The sequence below is a fragment of the Podarcis gaigeae genome (assembly GCF_964106915.1).
Source record: "Podarcis gaigeae genome assembly, chromosome: 16".
In the NCBI taxonomy this organism is placed as follows: domain Eukaryota; kingdom Metazoa; phylum Chordata; class Lepidosauria; order Squamata; family Lacertidae; genus Podarcis; species Podarcis gaigeae.
Genome location: NC_139693.1, coordinates 6,542,316 through 6,563,351, shown reverse-complemented (window position 1 = coordinate 6,563,351; position 21,036 = coordinate 6,542,316). Strand labels below are relative to the sequence as shown.

Below are 21,036 nucleotides of genomic sequence, written 5' to 3'. Positions count from 1 at the left end.
AAAACTCCTTATACACTAAATACATCAACAACAAACCAGACCCAACCACCAACCTATCCCCCAGGGTAATGGGAGAGCTAGGTGCTGCTCTTTATATACTACACCCAATTGCCAACACAGCTTAATCAATACAACTCAGCAGCACCTGCTATGTTTCACAGCTGTAAAGCTGGGTCTCGTTATCTTCCTCTGGCCCTTGCTCTGGCCCCTTAAAGACATACACATCGGGTGGAACAATGATGAACCTTTACATTTAAAGAAGCCATTCAACAACTAGCTGCTGCAAGGATCTGGAGCAACATTAGGGAACTTGTTTACATTTGATGTTTTATCGTGTTCCACAGGGTGGGTGCCACTACTGAGAAGGTCCTCTACCTGGTTCCCTGTAACTTCACTTCTCGCAGTGAGAGAACTTCCAGAAGGCCCTTAGTGCTGGACCTCAGAGTCAAGGCTGAATGATGGGGGTGGAGATGCTCCTTCAGGTATACTGGGCCAAGGCTACCTTCTCTGTAGTGGTGCCCGCCCTGTGGAATGCCCTCCCATCAGAAGTTAAGGAAATAAACAACTATCCGACATTTAGAAGACATCTGAAGGCAGCCCCGATTAGGGAAGTTTTTAATGTCTGATGTTTTATTGTATTTTTAATATTCTGTTGGAAGCCACCCAGAGTGGCTGGGGAAACCCAGCTAGATGGGCAGACTCCTTCAGTCCTGTGTTAGTAAGCAGGAAGAGTAATGCCTGATGTTATGCCTTAAAGCAGGATGGGAAATGATTCCAACCTCAGATAGTTCTGCTGGATCTCTCAGCAGCTTTGGATACCATTGCCCACAACACCCTTCTGGACCGGCTAGAGGGGCTGGGAGCTGGTGGCACTGTTATACAGTGGTTCGGCTCCTTCCTCCTGGGCCGTGTCCAGAATGAAGTGTTGGGAAATGAGTGTTCAGACCCCTGGAATCTCACTTGTGGGGTGTCTCATGGTTCCATCCTCTCCTGCATGCTTTTTAACATTATATGAAGCCTCTGGGAGAGATCATCAGGGGGTTTGGGCTGGGTGATCATCAGTATGTGGATGATACCCAACTCTACCTATCTTTCAAATCGGAACCAGTGAAGGAGGTGAAAGCCCTGTGTGAAAGCCTGGAGGCAGTTGGAGGATGGATGGCGGCTAACAGATTGAGGTTGAATCCTGACACGACAGAAGTACTGTTTGGGGGAGACAGGGGGCAGGTGAGTGTGGAGGATTCCTGGGTCCTGAATGCGGTAACTGTGCCCCTGAAGGACCAGGTGCACAGCCTGGGAATAATAATGGACTCACAGCTGTCCATGGAGGCACAGGTCAATTCTGTGCCCAAGGCAGCTGTCTACCAGCTCCATCTGGTACACAAGCTGAGACCCTACCTACCCACGGACCATCTCACCAAAGTGGTGCATGCTCTGGTTATCTCTTGCTTGGACTACTGCAATGCGCTCTCCATGGGGAGAAGGTGAACTTGGAAACTACAACTAATCCAGAATGTGGCAACTAGAATGGTGAGTGGGAGCGGTCACCGAGACGACATAACACCGGTCCTGAAAGACCTACACTGGCTCCCTGCATGAACTGAGGCCATTTAGGGCTTGGTCAGCACCAACACTTTGAATTGTTCTCGGAAACGTACTGAGAGCCAATGTAGGTCTTTCAAGACCGGTGTTATGTGGTCTTGGTGGCCGCACACAATCCCCAGTCTCACTGCCGCATTCTGGATGATTTTTAACATTAAGAAAGGGTTAAGGAATGATTTTCATAACTTAGATGGACACATGACATCCTACTTTTAATAACACATTATGAATGTTAATGCGCTGCAGAGCAACCAGCAACCAGCAACCAGCAGTAGGGAAACAACATTTTGATGGAGGAAACAAAGGGAAGAAACACTTTTAATTTATAAGTATGCCCTGTGACATTTCACAACAGTATATCAAATATCATTCTGAGAATGTTAAACTGGTCGGTGTAGATCGAGCCATGGCCTTAATGGTTTGACATTCACTGTGGTACACATGCCCGACCTTCAGTGCTATTTGGCAAGGGAATGATCACACTCAAAATGCTTTGGGAATTTTACCCCAAGGACTTGGCTTTCCTCCCCAGACTAGAGGCCAGATTAAACCCATGAACAAAAAGCCACTTCAAGCAATGGCTCCCTACAGATTGAAGTAGGTGAAAAAGAGGAGTCCCATGCCAGTTCTGGGTTTTCTTCCAAATTCCACTTTTGGGGTGTTGAGTTGTGGCAAACCTACTCCGACCCTAAAGTGGGAGCAAAATTATTCAGACAGTGCTTTCAAACTTTATACTCTTTGTGAACTAACTTCCACCAATGTATTTGATAGTTTTGAAACTTTTTCTCTTTAATACTGTCTTTTTAAGTGTTGTGATGCCTTATATGAAGGTGCAATTTGTAAACATTTAAATCCAGAAAGTGAAATATATCATAATAATAATAAAAAAAGTATTTATACCCCACCCTCCCGGGCCAGAGTTGGGCTCTGGGCAGCCAGCACAATTAAAAATTACCGTAAAAACATAATAGGGGCAAAAAAACAATTTAAATGGAATTATGCTAGGAATGGTTGTTGAAGGACAGCATAAAATCTATAAAATGAAGTGATCTGCATAGATGTTATATGTTCTGGTGTTTGAGTAGATTTAGTTTAGTTTAGATTTAGTTTACTTTAGGTTCTTTGTTTTTGTTCTTTAAAAAAAGTGAACCGATTGAGTCAAAGGTACTTTGAAAGCCATTTCTCATTTCAAATAAGGACCCCAAGGTATCATAATTGTAGATACTGCTGCAACTGTGCTGAAGCTGAGTTGGTCAAGATCAGCTCAGTGCCTCGACAGGAGGCAGAGAACCCTACCTAATTCCACACTTGAATACAATCATAGAAAAAAGAGAGAGGAGATCAATGTTTTTGGATGCAAATAGAAGTTTAATATGAACCCAGAGAGGTATGCATAGCCCAAAGAGAAGTGCAAATAGAATGCAGAATGAAATACATTATGCTTCATAATACTTTGTTTACATAAAATACAAGGCTGATAGAACATGGTGGAATAAAACTGCAAACCAGATGGTAACCAATGCATGTTCAGAAAAGCGATAATTGACAATCAGGGTTCCTTTTTGCTTTTCTTCTTTGCTTTTTTGAAAGGGAGGGATCTTCTTCATACAATTCACCAGGGAATTGAGAAAAGGTTCCCGGGGAAGGTGTCATATATATAACCCACTCTGGCTAACATTCCCAATTCAGAGTAAAAATTCAGAATGGATAATACTCCCTCAGTCCCCATCCCATAATATTGCTTCCTCAGAATGACTTGAATGTGCAATTCCTTGTAGAAATGGCTTCGTCAACCCACAGTTCTAATTCTGGTGCTCAGATCAAGTGGCCTGCAGATGGTGAAGCATTATTCACGGATTTTAAATTCAACCACCTGAGGCAAAACAGATATAATGTGGAGAATTAGAATGTAGGCATAATCAGTATGCGATAAGCATAAGCAAAGCTTGCATGCATCTTATTTCAAGAAGGGCTCAGATGCCACAGGTCACGCCTTGTGCCAATTGTGATGTTCAATATTTCAGGAGGGAGTGGTGGGAACTGGTCCACCTCTCCTGTTTTTCTCTTGCTTTATTTTGGTTGCTGCCCTTCTTCCAAGCATATCCTTCTTTGGCCTTGATTTAGAACTTGCAGGTAGTGTGGCTGCTACTGTGGGTGCCTGAGCTGCTTGGCAGGGCATGACAGCCACCACTGGCATGCCGAGAAGATCTGGCCAGAGGGTATTTAACACATGGGTTGTGCTGATCAATGACAAGAGGCTCCTCGGGGCAGTAGAGCTCTGGCCCTGGGATGGTCAGGACAAAAGCTGGCGGCTGGATGGTCACTGTTGAAGGAGGACATTGGGCATGGCAAGAATCGCGCCAGATACCAGAACGACGACCGGCAGACATCTTAGAAGTTTAGAGGTGGATCTGAAAGAAGATAAGAGTCAACATTACGTCGACCTTGAGGTGCTGGTTAAGAACCTTAGGGGAGCCCTGGTGGATCAGACCAAAGGGCCATCTAGGGTAGAGGTTTATCAATTGAAGGTTTTCTTCCTTCACAATTCTAGAACATGGTTCCATCCAGTGAAGATTTCTAGTTGCCTGGCTCAATCAATTTAGGTCCCATAGCCCCATGATAAAGCACACCTGTTATGAACTTGAGGCCTCAGGACCAAATAGGAGCAAGTTCTGCTTTAAGGACCTATGGCAGAAAGGCTGGGGAGGACGTCCACCTAACATCAGGAAATCTGATGCATTAACATCCATATTCCAGTGGCCTGACAACTTCTTATACATGGTAGCCTCAGCTTCCTGATGGAGCTACGTATGTAGAAGGCAACAGTTGCCATCCATACCTCCACTCCAAAGGTTTTGAGTTCAACTGAAGAGGGAGCTAACTGCCTTTGGGCTTTCAACCCCAATGTCAATCTCTAACAGAGTCTCATCTATGCCTGCACTCCAGGACTACCTATCCCAACATCAAACCTCTCATTGATTTCCAGGGCTTCTTTTACCTGGAACTCAGTTCCAGCACCTCTCAGGTGGGCACCATTGTCATTAGAAGAGAACAAGGGAGGTGTTCGTGGTGAGTTCTGGCAACTCTTTTTCTAGATAAATAGCACTGGCTGTGCCCATAAATCAGTGGTGAGGAATCTGTGGAGCTGCAGAGGTTGCTCAATGGTGGCTCCTAATCAAGTACAATGCATCCACATCCAAAGAAAGAGAAGCAATGCAAGTAAGTTAGCTTGAAAACCTCACACAAAGGAGCAAATCTGAGAACCAACTTATCTATCCTGCAGATGGACTCCTGTGTAACCTCTGCATATCCAGAAGATCCAGAAGCTGTGCCCATTGTCCCAGAACCCAAATGGACTTACCTAGTTCTGTGAGAATCAGAAGCGAAGTGTTTGGAAGAAGCCTAGTTCATGGGCTTTTTATACTGCTTGGTGGCAGGAAGTTTATTTAAGACTTCCCTGTTTTTCTTTTGGGGGTGGAATGGATATAATGAAGAGCTGACATATTGCTATAGGGAACACCACAGATTTTTTAATAAAGAGGTGACACCCTTTCCTTGATAATCTAATATTCATTTATGATCACCACATTGGCATGTTATGTTTCACCCAAACTCAGTATTAAAGCACCACACATATTTTAACATAGGCCAATGTGCCAAAAACAGCACCTGATCTTCACAAAGTTGTTATTGAAACTGGCACATCATGCTCAGCACGTGGTTCCAGGACATAGCCAGTGTTTGTGGCAATCAGGATAGAGACATTGCTGGTACCCTGATACCACTAAGTGTCTACCTCTCTTTGTGGAAGACCTCTGAGAAGATGGGATCTGGAAGAATCAGGATAGACAAGGGGAAGGACATACTATGGGAAATTTATACTATTAGCACATCTTGAATTTTTCAACTTTCGAATTCCAAAGATAAGGCGTGCTAAAAAATTGAGAATTCAAAAGATATTTTGGTTGAATCAATATAATTTTATTCTGTTTGGTAATTGAAAAGTGTGCAAGATTTCATTAAAAAAAGATTTCATAAAGGTACCCCTGATAGCTAAGTCCAGTCGTGAACGACTCTGGTTGCGGCTCTCATCTCGCTTTACTGGCCGAGGGAGCCGACGTTTGTCTGCAGACAGTTTTTCCAGGTCATGTGGCCAGCATGACTAAGCCACTTCTGGCAAACCAGGGCAGCCCATGGAAACGCCGTTTACCTTCCCGCCGGAGCGGTACCTATTTATCTACTTGCACTTTGACGTGCTTTCGAACTTCTAGGTTGGCAGGAGCTGGGGCCGAGCAACGGGAGCTGACCCCGTTGTGGGGATTTGAACCGGCGACCTTCTGATCGGCAAGCCCAAGAGGCTCAGTGGTTTACACCACAGCGCCACCCGTGTCCCGTAATATTTCATGGAAATCATTAAAAAATTATTGCCAAGTACTTGCAGTTATATGTTATTATTATTATTTACTTGTTTACCATTATTTGACATTTTCAGAAGGTAAAATTCAAATTATTCGGTTTTCCGAAAGGAGTTCATGTACTTCTTCATCAGACATAGACTTACCAAGCTAAATGTTGTCCACTCACAAACATAATAGCAGATTTGAAGTCCTGACATCCCCAAACAACAGATTTTTCAGAGCCCCTCACTGAAAAAAATGGCAAAAAATACGTTTTACCCCCCTAAAATGACATACCATATAGAATTCATCCCCATGACATATACATGCAGGTCCTGCTACTGGAATGCTTGTTATCCACAAATTCAGATCTCCAAACATAAAAATGATGCTCAAACCTCATTACATTCTACGTTGATTCAGTCAGAGTTTGCACACCTCCTAACTTCTTTATTAGTTTTTTGCCATTTGGGGGCAGAAACCAGGGAGAAAGGGACAGGGAATTTTACCTTCTGAATCTTTTGAATTCTCAATATTTTTAGCACCCCTTATCTTTGGAATTTGAAAGCTGAAAAATTCAAGATGTGCTAATAGTATAACTTCCCCATTGTATGTCCTTCCCCTTGTCTATCCTGATTCTTCCAGATCCCCATCTTCTCACAGGTCTTCCACAAAGAGAGACCTTAGTAGACACTTAGTGGTATCAGGGTATCAGCAATGTTTCTATCCTGATTGCCGCAAACACTGGCTATGTCCTGGAACCACGTGCTGAGCATGATGTGTCAGTTTCAATAACAACTTTGTGAAGATCAAGTGCTGATTATTGTCACATTGGCCTATGTTAAAATTCAAGATGGATCATGATGTGCCAGTTTCAATAACAACTTTGTGAAGATCAAGTGCTGTTTTTGGCATATTGGCCTATGCATCAACCGACATGTTAAAATATGTGTGGTGCTTTAATACTGAGTTTGGGAGAAACCTAACATGCCAATGTGGTGACCATAAATGAATATTAGATTATCAAGGAAAGGGTGTCACCTCTATTAAAAAATCTGTGGTGTTCCCTGCAGAAATATGTCAGCTCTTCATTATATCCATTCCACCTAACAAATATTGATAGATAATCACATCACTGTCGTCATGTTTCCCTCAAGCTCAGTATGCAAGTGTTCCACATCTTTCACCATACTAGCTGCTGCAAGGATCTGGAGCAACATTAGGAAGTTTAGGGAACTTGTTTACATTTGATGTTTTATCGTGTTCCACAGGGTGGGTGCCACTACTGAGAAGGTCCTCTACCTGGTTCCCTGTAACTTCACTTCTCGCAGTGAGGGAACTGCCAGAAGGCCCTTAGTGCTGGACCTCAGAGTCAAGGCTGAATGATGGAGGTGGAGATGCTCCTTCAGGTATACTGGGCCAAGGCTACCTTCTCTGTAGTGGTCCCACCCTGTGGAATGCCCTCCCATTAGAAGTTAAGGAAATAAACAACTATCCGACATTTAGAAGACATCTGAAGGCAGCCCCGATTAGGGAAGTTTTTAATGTCTGATGTTTTATTGCATTTTTAATATTCTGTTGGAAGCCACCCAGAGTGGCTGGGGAAACCCAGCTAGATGGGCAGACTCCTTCAGTCCTGTGTTAGTAAGCAGGAAGAGTAATGCCTGATGTTATGCCTTAAAGCAGGATGGGAAATGATTCCAACCTCAGATAGTTCTGCTGGATCTCTCAGCAGCTTTTGATACCATTGCCCACAACACCCTTCTGGACCGGCTAGAGGGGCTGGGAGCTGGGGGCACTGTTATACAGTGGTTCCGCTCCTTCCTCCTGGGCTGTGTCCAGAATGAAGTGTTGGGAAATGAGTGTTCAGACCCCTGGAATCTCACTTGTGGGGTGTCTCAGGGTTCCGTCCTCTCCCGCATGCTTTTTAACATCTATATGAAGCCTCTGGGAGAGATCATCAGGGGGTTTGGGCTGGGTGTCATCAGTATGTGGGTGATACCCAGCTCTACCTACCTTGGGTGACACCTGGCTTGAGAGCAGTACATGTGAAAAGGATCTAGGAGTCTTGGTTGACCACAAACTTGACATGAGCCAACAGTGTGACGTGGCAGCTAATAAAGCCAATGCAATTCTGGGCTGCATCAATAGGAGTATAGCATCTAGATCAAGGGAAGTAATAGTGCCACTGTATTCTGCTCTGGTCAGACCTCACCTGGAGTACTGTGTCCAGTTCTGGGCACCACAGTTCAAGAAGGACACTGACAAACTGGAACGGGTCCAGAGGAGGGCAACCAAAATGGTCAAAGGCCTGGAAACGATGCCTTATGAAGAACGGCTAAGGGAGCTGGGCGTGTTTAGCCTGAAGAAGAGGAGGTTAAGGAGTGATATGATAGCCATGTTCAAATATATAAAAGGATGTCACATTGAGGAGGGAGAAAGGTTGTTTTCTGCTGCTCCAGAGAAGTGGACACGGAGCAATGGTTCCAAACTACAAGAAAAAAGATTCCACCTAAACATTAGGAAGAACTTCCTGACAGTAAGAGCTGTTCGCCAGTGGAATTTGCTGCCAAGGAGTGTGGTGGAGTCTCCTTCTTTGGAGGTCTTTAAGCAGAGGCTTGACAACCATATGTCAGGAGTGCTCTGATGGTGTTTCCTGCTTAGCAGGGGGTTGGACTCGATGGCCCTTGTGGTCTCTTCCAACTCTATGATTCTATGATTCTATGATTCAAATCGGAACCAGTGAAGGAGGTGAAAGCCCTTTGTGAAAGCCTGGAGGCAGTTGGAGGATGGATGGCGGCTAACAGATTGAGGTTGAATCCTGACACGACAGAAGTACTGTTTGGGGGAGACAGGGGGCAGGTGAGTGTGGAGGATTCCTGGGTCCTGAATGCGGTAACTGTGCCCCTGAAGGACCAGGTGCACAGCCTGGGAATAATAATGGACTCACAGCTGTCCATGGAGGCACAGGTCAATTCTGTGCCCAAGGCAGCTGTCTACCAGTTCTATCTGGTACACAAGCTGAGACCCTACCTACCCACGGACTGTCTCACCAAAGTGGTGCATTCTCTGGTTATCTCCTGCTTGGACTACTGCAATGCGCTCTCCATGGGGAGAAGGTGAACCTGGAAACTACAAGTAATCCAGAATGTGGCAACTAGAATGGTGAGTGGGAGCGGTCACCGAGACGACATAACACTGGTCCTGAAAGACCTACACTGGCTCCCTGCATGAGCTAAGGCCATTTAGGGCTTGGTCAGCACCAACACTTTGAATTGTTCTCGGAAATGTACTGACAGCCAATGTAGGTCTTTCAAGACCGGTGTTATATGGTCTTGGTGGCCGCTCAAAAACCCCAGTCTCACTGCCGCATTCTGGATGATTTTTAACATTAAGAAAGGGATAAGGAATGGTTTTCAGAACTTAGATGGACACATGACATCCTACTTTTAATAACACGTTATGAATGTTAATGCGATGCAGAGCAACCAGCAACCAGTAGTAGGGAAACAACATTTTGATGGAGGAAACAAAGGGAAGAAACCCTTTTAATTTATAAGTACGCCCTGTGACATTTCACAACAGTACAGTATATCAAATATCATTCTGAGAATGTTAAACTGATCGGTCTTCTAATGGTTGTAAGGGGTTACTTGTGCGTAAACTGCCTTCAGTTTAGTTAGATTGCTTGGCCAACCATGCTTAGGCTGACAGCTCGCCCTCCGTGACCTGTTAGTCACTTGCAGAATCCGTCAGTGGGCGTTTCTTGAACCTCTTCCAACATAAAAGCTGTTTGAGGCCAAGTCTACTCCTATTTTCCCTGCACGGAACTCGTCTGCGCAAGTAAGGGGAAGGCAGGGGCGTGCCAGCGCTCTCTCCACTAGTCTCTGGTGAAGGGTCTTGGAGACCTGTCTCCAATTCCTCCATCTCCCTCTCTTCTCTACTGGTGTTACGCTGAATTCCTTCCCCCCTGCTGGTCCCCTCTCCGGCTTCGCTCTGGAGCCCTGCCTCCGCCTCTCGCTCTGATGTCAGTTCCCTGACAGGTCTAGAATGAGCCATGGCCTTAATGGTTTGACATTCACCGTGGTGCACATGCCCGACCTTCAGTGCAAGTTGACAAGGGAATGCTCATACTCAAAATGCTTTGGGAATTTTACCCCAAGGACTTTGCTTTCCTCCCCAGACTAGAGGCCAGATTAAACCCATGAACAAAAAGCCACTTCAAGCAATGGCTCCCTACAGATTGAAGTAGGTGAAAAAGAGGACTCCCATGCCAGTTCTGGGTTTTCTTCCAAATTCCACTTTTGGGGTGTTGAGTTGTGGCAAACCTACTCCGACCCTAGAGTGGGAGCAAAATTACTCAGACAGTGCTTTCAAACTTTATATTCTTTGTGAACTAACTTCCACAAATATATTTGATAGTTTTGAAACTTTTCTCTGTAATACTGTGTTTTTAAGTGTTATACCACCTTGTGATATCTTATATGAAGGTGCAATTTGTAAACATTTAAATCAAGAAAGTGAGTTATATGGAATTATGCTAGGAATGGTGGTTGAAGGACATCATAAAATCTATAAAATGAAATAATCTGCATTGATGTTATATGTTCTGGTGTTTGAGTCGATTTAGTTTAGGTTCTTTGTTTTTGTTCTTTAAAAAAAGTGAACCGATTGAGTCAAAGGTACTTTGAAAGCCATTTCTCATTTCAAATAAGGACCCCAAGGTATCATGATGGTAGATGCTCCTGCAACTGTGCTGAAGCTGAGTTGGTCAAGATCAGCTCAGTGCCTCGACAGGAGGCAATGAAAGTACCCTACCTAATTCCACACTTGAATTCAATCATAGAAAAAAGAGAGAGGAGATCAATGTTTTTGGATGCAAATAGAAGTTTAATATGAATCCAGAGAGGTATCCATAGCCCAAAGAGAAGTGCAAACAGAAAGAAATACATTATGTTTCATAATACTTTGTTTCCATAAAATACAAGGCTGATAGAATATGGTGGAAAAAGACTGCAAACCAGATGGTAACCAATGCATGTTCAGAAATGGGATAATTGACAATGAGGATTCCTTTTTGCTTTTCTTCTTTGCTTTTTTGAAAGGGAGGGATCTTCTTCATACAATTCACCAGGGAATTGAGAAAAGGATCCCGGGGAAGGTGTCATATATATAACCCACTCTGGCTAACATTCCCAATTCAGAGTAAAAATTCAGAATGGATAATACTCCCTCAGTCCCCATCCCATAATATTGCTTCCTCAGAATGACTTGAATGTGCAATTCCTTGTAGAAATGGCTTGGTCAACCCACAGTTCGAATTCTGGTGCTCAGATCAAGTGGCCTGCAGATGGTGAAGCATTATTCACGGATTTTAAATTCAACCAATTGAGGCAAAACACATATAATGTGGAGAATTAGAATGTAGGCATAATCAGTATGCGATAAGCATAAGCAAAGCTTGCATGCATCTTATTTCAAGAAGGGCTCAGATGCCACAGGTCACGCCTTGTGCCAATTGTGATGTTCAATATTTCAGGAGGGAGTGGTGGGAACTGGTCCACCTCTCCTGTTTTTCTCTTGCTTTATTTTGGTTGCTGCCCTTCTTCCAAGCATATCCTTCTTTGGCCTTGATTTAGAACTTGCAGGTAGTGTGGCTGCTACTGTGGGTGCCTGAGCTGCTTGGCAGGGCATGACAGCCACCACTGGCATGCCGAGAAGATCTGGCCAGAGGGTATTTAACACATGGGTTGTGCTGATCAATGACAAGAGGCTCCTCGGGGCAGTAGAGCTCTGGCCCTGGGATGGTCAGGACAAAAGCTGGTGGCTGTATGGTCACTGTTGAAGGAGGACATTGGGCATGGCAAGAATCACGCCAGATACCAGAACGACGACCGGCAGACATCTTTGAGGTTTAGAGGTGGATCTGAAAGAAGATAAGAGTCAGCATTACGTCGACCTTGAGGTGCTGGTTAAGAACCTTAGGGGAGCCCTGGTGGATCAGACCAAAGGGCCATCTAGGGTAGAGGTTTATCAATTGAAGGTTTTCTTCCTTCACAATTCTAGAACATGGTTCCATGCAGTGAAGCTTTCTAGTTGCCTGACTCAATCTATTTAAGTCCCATAACCCCATGATAAAGCAGACATGTTATGCACACGAGGCCTCACGTCCCAATAGGAGCAAGTTCTGCTTTAAGGACCTATGGCAGAAAGGCTGGGGAGGACGTCCACCTAACACCAGGAAATCTGATGCATTAACATCCATATTCCAGTGGCCTGACAACTTCTTATACATGGTAGCCTCAGCTTCCTGATGGAGCTACGTATGTAGAAGGCAACAGTTGCCATCCATACCTCCACTCCATAGGTTTTGAGTTCAACTGAAGAGGGAGCTAACTGCCTTTGGGCTTTCAACCCCAATGTCAATCTCTAACAGAGTCTCATCTATTCCTGCACTCCAGGACTACCTATCCCAACATCAAACTTCTCATTGATTTCCAGGGCTTCTTTTACCTGGAACTCAGTTCCAGCACCTCTCAGGTGGGCACCATTGTCATTAGAAGAGAACAAGGGAGGTGTTCGTGGTGAGTTCTGGCACCTCTTTTTCTAGAAAAATAGCACTGGCCATGCCCATAAATCAGTGGTGAGGAATCTGTGGAGCTGCAGAGGTTGCTCAATGGTGGCTCCTAACCAAGTACAATGCATCCACATCCAAAGAAAGAGAAGCAATGCAAGTAAGTTAGCTTGAAAACCTCACACAAAGGAGCAAATCCGTGAACCAACTTATCTATCCTGCAGATGAACTCCTGTGTAACCTCTGCATATCTAGAAGATCCAGAAGCTGTGCCCATTGTCCCAGAACCCAAATAGACTTACCTAGTTCTCTGAGAATCAGAAGCGAAGTGTTTGGAAGAAGCCTAGTTCATGGGCTTTTTATACTGCTTGGTGGCAGGAAGTTTATTTAAGACTTCCCTGTTTTTCTTTTGGGGGTGGAAGGGATATAATGAAGAGCTGACATATTGCTATAGGGAACACCACAGATTTTTTAATAAAGAGGTGACACCCTTTCCTTGATAATCTAATATTCATTTATGGTCACCGCGTTGGCATGTTATGTTTCACCCAAACTCAGTATTAAAGCACCACACATATTTTAACATAGGCCAATGTGCCAAAAACAGCACCTGATCTTCACAAAGTTGTTATTGAAACTGGCACATCATGCTCAGCACGTGGTTCCAGGACATAGCCAGTGTTTGTGGCAATCAGGATAGAGACATTGCTGGTACCCTGATACCACTAAGTGTCTACCTCTCTTTGTGGAAGACCTCTGAGAAGATGGGATCTGGAAGAATCAGGATAGACAAGGGGAAGGACATACTATGGGAAATTTATACTATTAGCACATCTTGAATTTTTCAACTTTCGAATTCCAAAGATAAGGCGTGCTAAAAAATTGAGAATTCAAAAGATATTTTGGTTGAATCAATATAATTTTATTCTGTTTGGTAATTGAAAAGTGTGTAAGATTTCATTAAAAAAAGATTTCATAAAGGTACCCCTGATAGCTAAGTCCAGTCGTGAACGACTCTGGTTGCGGCTCTCATCTCGCTTTACTGGCCGAGGGAGCCGACGTTTGTCTGCAGACAGTTTTTCCAGGTCATGTGGCCAGCATGACTAAGCCACTTCTGGCAAACCAGGGCAGCCCATGGAAACGCCGTTTACCTTCCCGCCGGAGCGGTACCTATTTATCTACTTGCACTTTGACGTGCTTTCGAACTTCTAGGTTGGCAGGAGCTGGGGCCGAGCAACGGGAGCTGACCCCGTTGTGGGGATTTGAACCGGCGACCTTCTGATCGGCAAGCCCAAGAGGCTCAGTGGTTTACACCACAGCGCCACCCGTGTCCCGTAATATTTCATGGAAATCATTAAAAAATTATTGCCAAGTACTTGCAGTTATATGTTATTATTATTATTTACTTGTTTACCATTACTTGACGTTTTCAGAAGGTAAAATTCAAATTATTCGGTTTTCCGAAAGGAGTTCATGTACTTCTTCATCAGACATAGACTTACCAAGCTAAATGTTGTCCACTCACAAACATAATAGCAGATTTGAAGTCCTGACATCCCCAAACAACAGATTTTTCAGAGCCCCTCACTGAAAAAAATGGCAAAAAATACGTTTTACCCCCCTAAAATGACATACCATATAGAATTCATCCCCATGACATATACATGCAGGTCCTGCTACTGGAATGCTTGTTATCCACAAATTCAGATCTCCAAACATAAAAATGATGCTCAAACCTCATTACATTCTACGTTGATTCAGTCAGAGTTTGCACACCTCCTAACTTCTTTATTAGTTTTTTGCCATTTGGGGGCAGAAACCAGGGAGAAAGGGACAGGGAATTTTACCTTCTGAATCTTTTGAATTCTCAATATTTTTAGCACCCCTTATCTTTGGAATTTGAAAGCTGAAAAATTCAAAATGTGCTAATAGTATAACTTCCCCATTGTATGTCCTTCCCCTTGTCTATCCTGATTCTTCCAGATCCCCATCTTCTCACAGGTCTTCCACAAAGAGAGACCTTAGTAGACACTTAGTGGTATCAGGGTATCAGCAATGTTTCTATCCTGATTGCCGCAAACACTGGCTATGTCCTGGAACCACGTGCTGAGCATGATGTGTCAGTTTCAATAACAACTTTGTGAAGATCAAGTGCTGTTTTTGGCATATTGGCCTATGCATCAACCGACATGTTAAAATATGTGTGGTGCTTTAATACTGAGTTTGGGAGAAACCTAACATGCCAATGTGGTGACCATAAATGAATATTAGATTATCAAGGAAAGGGTGTCACCTCTATTAAAAAATCTGTGGTGTTCCCTGCAGAAATATGTCAGCTCTTCATTATATCCATTCCACCTAACAAATATTGATAGATAATCACATCACTGTCGTCATGTTTCCCTCAAGCTCAGTATGCAAGTGTTCCACATCTTTCACCATACTAGCTGCTGCAAGGATCTGGAGCAACATTAGGAAGTTTAGGGAACTTGTTTACATTTGATGTTTTATCGTGTTCCACAGGGTGGGTGCCACTACTGAGAAGGTCCTCTACCTGGTTCCCTGTAACTTCACTTCTCGCAGTGAGGGAACTGCCAGAAGGCCCTTAGTGCTGGACCTCAGAGTCAAGGCTGAATGATGGAGGTGGAGATGCTCCTTCAGGTATACTGGGCCAAGGTTAACACAGGGCTACACCCTGTGGAATGCCCTCCCATTAGAAGTTAAGGAAATAAACAACTATCCGACATTTAGAAGACATCTGAAGGCAGCCCCGATTAGGGAAGTTTTTAATGTCTGATGTTTTATTGTATTTTTAATATTCTGTTGGAAGCCACCCAGAGTGGCTGGGGAAACCCAGCTAGATGGGCAGACTCCTTCAGTCCTGTGTTAGTAAGCAGGAAGAGTAATGCCTGATGTTATGCCTTAAAGCAGGATGGGAAATGATTCCAACCTCAGATAGTTCTGCTGGATCTCTCAGCAGCTTTTGATACCATTGCCCACAACACCCTTCTGGACCGGCTAGAGGGGCTGGGAGCTGGGGGCACTGTTATACAGTGGTTCCGCTCCTTCCTCCTGGGCCGTGTCCAGAATGAAGTGTTGGGAAATGAGTGTTCAGACCCCTGGAATCTCACTTGTGGGGTGTCTCAGGGTTCCGTCCTCTCCCGCATGCTTTTTAACATCTATATGAAGCCTCTGGGAGAGATCATCAGGGGGTTTGGGCTGGGTGTCATCAGTATGTGGGTGATACCCAGCTCTACCTACCTTGGGTGACACCTGGCTTGAGAGCAGTACATGTGAAAAGGATCTAGGAGTCTTGGTTGACCACAAACTTGACATGAGCCAACAGTGTGACGTGGCAGCTAATAAAGCCAATGCAATTCTGGGCTGCATCAATAGGAGTATAGCATCTAGATCAAGGGAAGTAATAGTGCCACTGTATTCTGCTCTGGTCAGACCTCACCTGGAGTACTGTGTCCAGTTCTGGGCACCACAGTTCAAGAAGGACACTGACAAACTGGAACGGGTCCAGAGGAGGGCAACCAAAATGGTCAAAGGCCTGGAAACGATGCCTTATGAAGAACGGCTAAGGGAGCTGGGCGTGTTTAGCCTGAAGAAGAGGAGGTTAAGGAGTGATATGATAGCCATGTTCAAATATATAAAAGGATGTCACATTGAGGAGGGAGAAAGGTTGTTTTCTGCTGCTCCAGAGAAGTGGACACGGAGCAATGGTTCCAAACTACAAGAAAAAAGATTCCACCTAAACATTAGGAAGAACTTCCTGACAGTAAGAGCTGTTTGCCAGTGGAATTTGCTGCCAAGGAGTGTGGTGGAGTCTCCTTCTTTGGAGGTCTTTAAGCAGAGGCTTGACAACCATATGTCAGGAGTGCTCTGATGGTGTTTCCTGCTTAGCAGGGGGTTGGACTCGATGGCCCTTGTGGTCTCTTCCAACTCTATGATTCTATGATTCTATGATTCAAATCGGAACCAGTGAAGGAGGTGAAAGCCCTTTGTGAAAGCCTGGAGGCAGTTGGAGGATGGATGGCGGCTAACAGATTGAGGTTGAATCCTGACACGACAGAAGTACTGTTTGGGGGAGACAGGGGGCAGGTGAGTGTGGAGGATTCCTGGGTCCTGAATGCGGTAACTGTGCCCCTGAAGGACCAGGTGCACAGCCTGGGAATAATAATGGACTCACAGCTGTCCATGGAGGCACAGGTCAATTCTGTGCCCAAGGCAGCTGTCTACCAGTTCTATCTGGTACACAAGCTGAGACCCTACCTACCCACGGACTGTGTCACCAAAGTGGTGCATTCTCTGGTTATCTCCTGCTTGGACTACTGCAATGCGCTCTCCATGGGGAGAAGGTGAACCTGGAAACTACAAGTAATCCAGAATGTGGCAACTAGAATGGTGAGTGGGAGCGGTCACCGAGACGACATAACACTGGTCCTGAAAGACCTACACTGGCTCCCTGCATGAGCTAAGGCCATTTAGGGCTTGGTCAGCACCAACACTTTGAATTGTTCTCGGAAAGGTACTGACAGCCAATGTAGGTCTTTCAAGACCGGTGTTATATGGTCTTGGTGGCCGCTCAAAAACCCCAGTCTCACTGCCGCATTCTGGATGATTTTTAACATTAAGAAAGGGTTAAGGAATGGTTTTCAGAACTTAGATGGACACATGACATCCTACTTTTAATAACACATTATGAATGTTAATGCGCTGCAGAGCAACCAGCAACCAGTAGTAGGGAAACAACATTTTGATGGAGGAAACAAAGGGAAGAAACCCTTTTAATTTATAAGTACGCCCTGTGACATTTCACAACAGTACAGTATATCAAATATCATTCTGAGAATGTTAAACTGATCGGTCTTCTAATGGTTGTAAGGGGTTACTTGTGCGTAAACTGCCTTCAGTTTAGTTAGATTGCTTGGCCAACCATGCTTAGGCTGACAGCTCGCCCTCCGTGACCTGTTAGTCACTTGCAGAATCCGTCAGTGGGCGTTTCTTGAACCTCTTCCAACATAAAAGCTGTTTGAGGCCAAGTCTCCTCCTATTTTCCCTGCACGGAACTCGTCTGCGCAAGTAAGGGGAAGGCAGGGGCGTGCCAGCGCTCTCTCCTCTAGTCTCTGGTGAAGGGTCTTGGAGACCTGTCTCCAATTCCTCCATCTCCCTCTCTTCTCTACTGGTGTTACGCTGAATTCCTTCCCCCCTGCTGGTCCCCTCTCCGGCTTCGCTCTGGAGCCCTGCCTCCGCCTCTCGCTCTGATGTCAGTTCCCTGACAGGTCTAGAATGAGCCATGGCCTTAATGGTTTGACATTCACCGTGGTGCACATGCCCGACCTTCAGTGCAAGTTGACAAGGGAATGCTCATACTCAAAATGCTTTGGGAATTTTACCCCAAGGACTTTGCTTTCCTCCCCAGACTAGAGGCCAGATTAAACCCATGAACAAAAAGCCACTTCAAGCAATGGCTCCCTACAGATTGAAGTAGGTGAAAAAGAGGACTCCCATGCCAGTTCTGGGTTTTCTTCCAAATTCCACTTTTGGGGTGTTGAGTTGTGGCAAACCTACTCCGACCCTAGAGTGGGAGCAAAATTACTCAGACAGTGCTTTCAAACTTTATATTCTTTGTGAACTAACTTCCACAAATATATTTGATAGTTTTGAAACTTTTCTCTGTAATACTGTGTTTTTAAGTGTTATACCACCTTGTGATATCTTATATGAAGGTGCAATTTGTAAACATTTAAATCAAGAAAGTGAGTTATATGGAATTATGCTAGGAATGGTGGTTGAAGGACATCATAAAATCTATAAAATGAAATAATCTGCATTGATGTTATATGTTCTGGTGTTTGAGTCGATTTAGTTTAGGTTCTTTGTTTTTGTTCTTTAAAAAAAGTGAACCGATTGAGTCAAAGGTACTTTGAAAGCCATTTCTCATTTCAAATAAGGACCCCAAGGTATCATGATGGTAGATGCTCCTGCAACTGTGCTGAAGCTGAGTTGGTCAAGATCAGCTCAGTGCCTCGACAGGAGGCAATGAAAGTACCCTACCTAATTCCACACTTGAATTCAATCATAGAAAAAAGAGAGAGGAGATCAATGTTTTTGGATGCAAATAGAAGTTTAATATGAATCCAGAGAGGTATCCATAGCCCAAAGAGAAGTGCAAACAGAAAGAAATACATTATGTTTCATAATACTTTGTTTCCATAAAATACAAGGCTGATAGAATATGGTGGAAAAAGACTGCAAACCAGATGGTAACCAATGCATGTTCAGAAATGGGATAATTGACAATGAGGATTCCTTTTTGCTTTTCTTCTTTGCTTTTTTGAAAGGGAGGGATCTTCTTCATACAATTCACCAGGGAATTGAGAAAAGGATCCCGGGGAAGGTGTCATATATATAACCCACTCTGGCTAACATTCCCAATTCAGAGTAAAAATTCAGAATGGATAATACTCCCTCAGTCCCCATCCCATAATATTGCTTCCTCAGAATGACTTGAATGTGCAATTCCTTGTAGAAATGGCTTGGTCAACCCACAGTTCGAATTCTGGTGCTCAGATCAAGTGGCCTGCAGATGGTGAAGCATTATTCACGGATTTTAAATTCAACCAATTGAGGCAAAACACATATAATGTGGAGAATTAGAATGTAGGCATAATCAGTATGCGATAAGCATAAGGAAAGCTTGCATGCATCTTATTTCAAGAAGGGCTCAGATGCCACAGGTCACGCCTTGTGCCAATTGTGATGTTCAATATTTCAGGAAGGAGTGGTGGGAACTGGTCCACCTCTCCTGTTTTTCTCTTGCTTTATTTTGGTTGCCGTCCTTCTTCCAAGCATATCCTTCTTTGGCCTTGATTTAGAACTTGCAGGTAGTGTGGCTGCTACTGTGGGTGCCTGAGCTGCTTGGCAGGGCATGACAGCCACTACTGGCATGCCGAGAAGATCTGCCCAGAGGGTATTTAACACATGGGTTGTGCTGATCAATGACAAGAGGTTCCTCAGGGCAGTAGAGCTCTGGCCCTGGGATGGTCAGGACAAAAGCTGGCGGCTGGATGGTCACTGTTGAAGGAGGACATTGGGCATGGCAAGAATCACGCCAGATACCAGAACGATGACCGGCAGACATCTTTGAGGTTTAGAGGTGGATCTGAAAGAAGATAAGAGTCAGCATTACGTCGAGCTTGAGGTGCTGGTTAAGAACCTTAGGGGAGCCCTGGTGGATCAGACCAAAGGGCCATCTAGGGTAGAGGTTTATCAATTGAAGGTTTTCTTCCTTCACAATTTTAGAACATGGTTCCATGCAGTGAAGCTTTCTAGTTGCCTGACTCAATCTATTTAAGTCCCATAACCCCATGATAAAGCAGACATGTTATGCACACGAGGCCTCACGTCCCAATAGGAGCAAGTTCTGCTTTAAGGACCTATGGCAGAAAGGCTGGGGAGGACGTCCACCTAAAATCAGGAAATCTGATGCATTAACATCCATATTCCAGTGGCCTGACAACTTCTTATACATGGTAGCCTCAGCTTCCTGATGGAGCTACGTATGTAGAAGGCAACAGTTGCCATCCATACCTCCACTCCAAAGGTTTTGAGTTCCACTGAAGAGGGAGCTAACTGCCTTTGGGCTTTCAACCCCTATGTCAATCTCTAACAGAGTCTCATCTATGCCTGCACTCCAGGACTACCTATCCCAACATCAAACTTCTCATTGATTTCCAGGGCTTCTTTTACCTGGAACTCAGCTCCAGCACCTCTCAGGTGTGCACCATTGTCGTTACAAGAGAACAAGAGAGGTGTTCGTGGTGAGTTCTGGCAACTCTTTTTCTAGATAAATAGCACTGGCCATGCCCATAAATCTGTGGAATCTGTGGACCTGCAGAGGTTGCTCAATGGTGGCTCCTAATCAAGTACAATGCATCCACATCCAAAGAAAGAGAAGCAATGCAAGTAAGTTAGCTTGAAAACCTCACACAAAGGAGCAAATATGAGAACCAACTTATCTATCCTGCAGATGGACTCCTGTGTAACCTCTGCATAGCTAGAAGATCCAGAAGCTGTGCCCATTGTCCCAGAACCCAAATAGACTTACCTAGTTCTCTGAGAATCAGAAGCGAAGTGTTTGGAAGAAGCCTAGTGCATGGGCTTTTTATACTGCTTGGTGGCAGGAAGTTTATTTAAGACTTCCCTGTTTTTCTTTTGGGGTGGAATGGATATAATGAAGAGCTGACATATTGCTATAGGGAACACCACAGATTTTTTAATAGAGGTGACACCCTTTCCTTGATAATCTAATATTCATTTATGGTCACCGCGTTGGCATGTTATGTTTCACCCAAACTCAGTATTAAAGCACCACACATATTTTAACATAGGCCAATGTGCCAAAAACAGCACCTGATCTTCACAAAGTTGTTATTGAAACTGGCACATCATGCT

The 21,036-nt window shown here is 44.4% G+C and overlaps 2 long non-coding RNA genes across 2 annotated transcripts; both read right to left on the bottom strand.

The window, feature by feature from the left end:
* Positions 1-10,868: 10,868 nt before the first annotated feature.
* Positions 10,869-12,945, bottom strand: LOC310833548. The gene is made up of 2 exons (XR_014558777.1): positions 12,876-12,945; positions 10,869-11,925 (listed from the first exon to the last, which is right to left on the bottom strand). It is a non-coding gene; the product is annotated as an uncharacterized lncRNA (long non-coding RNA).
* A 5,742-nt stretch (positions 12,946-18,687) lies between these two features.
* On the bottom strand, positions 18,688-20,752 carry LOC310833553. The gene is made up of 2 exons (XR_014558783.1): positions 20,690-20,752; positions 18,688-19,744 (listed from the first exon to the last, which is right to left on the bottom strand). It is a non-coding gene; the product is annotated as an uncharacterized lncRNA (long non-coding RNA).
* Positions 20,753-21,036: the final 284 nt, after the last annotated feature.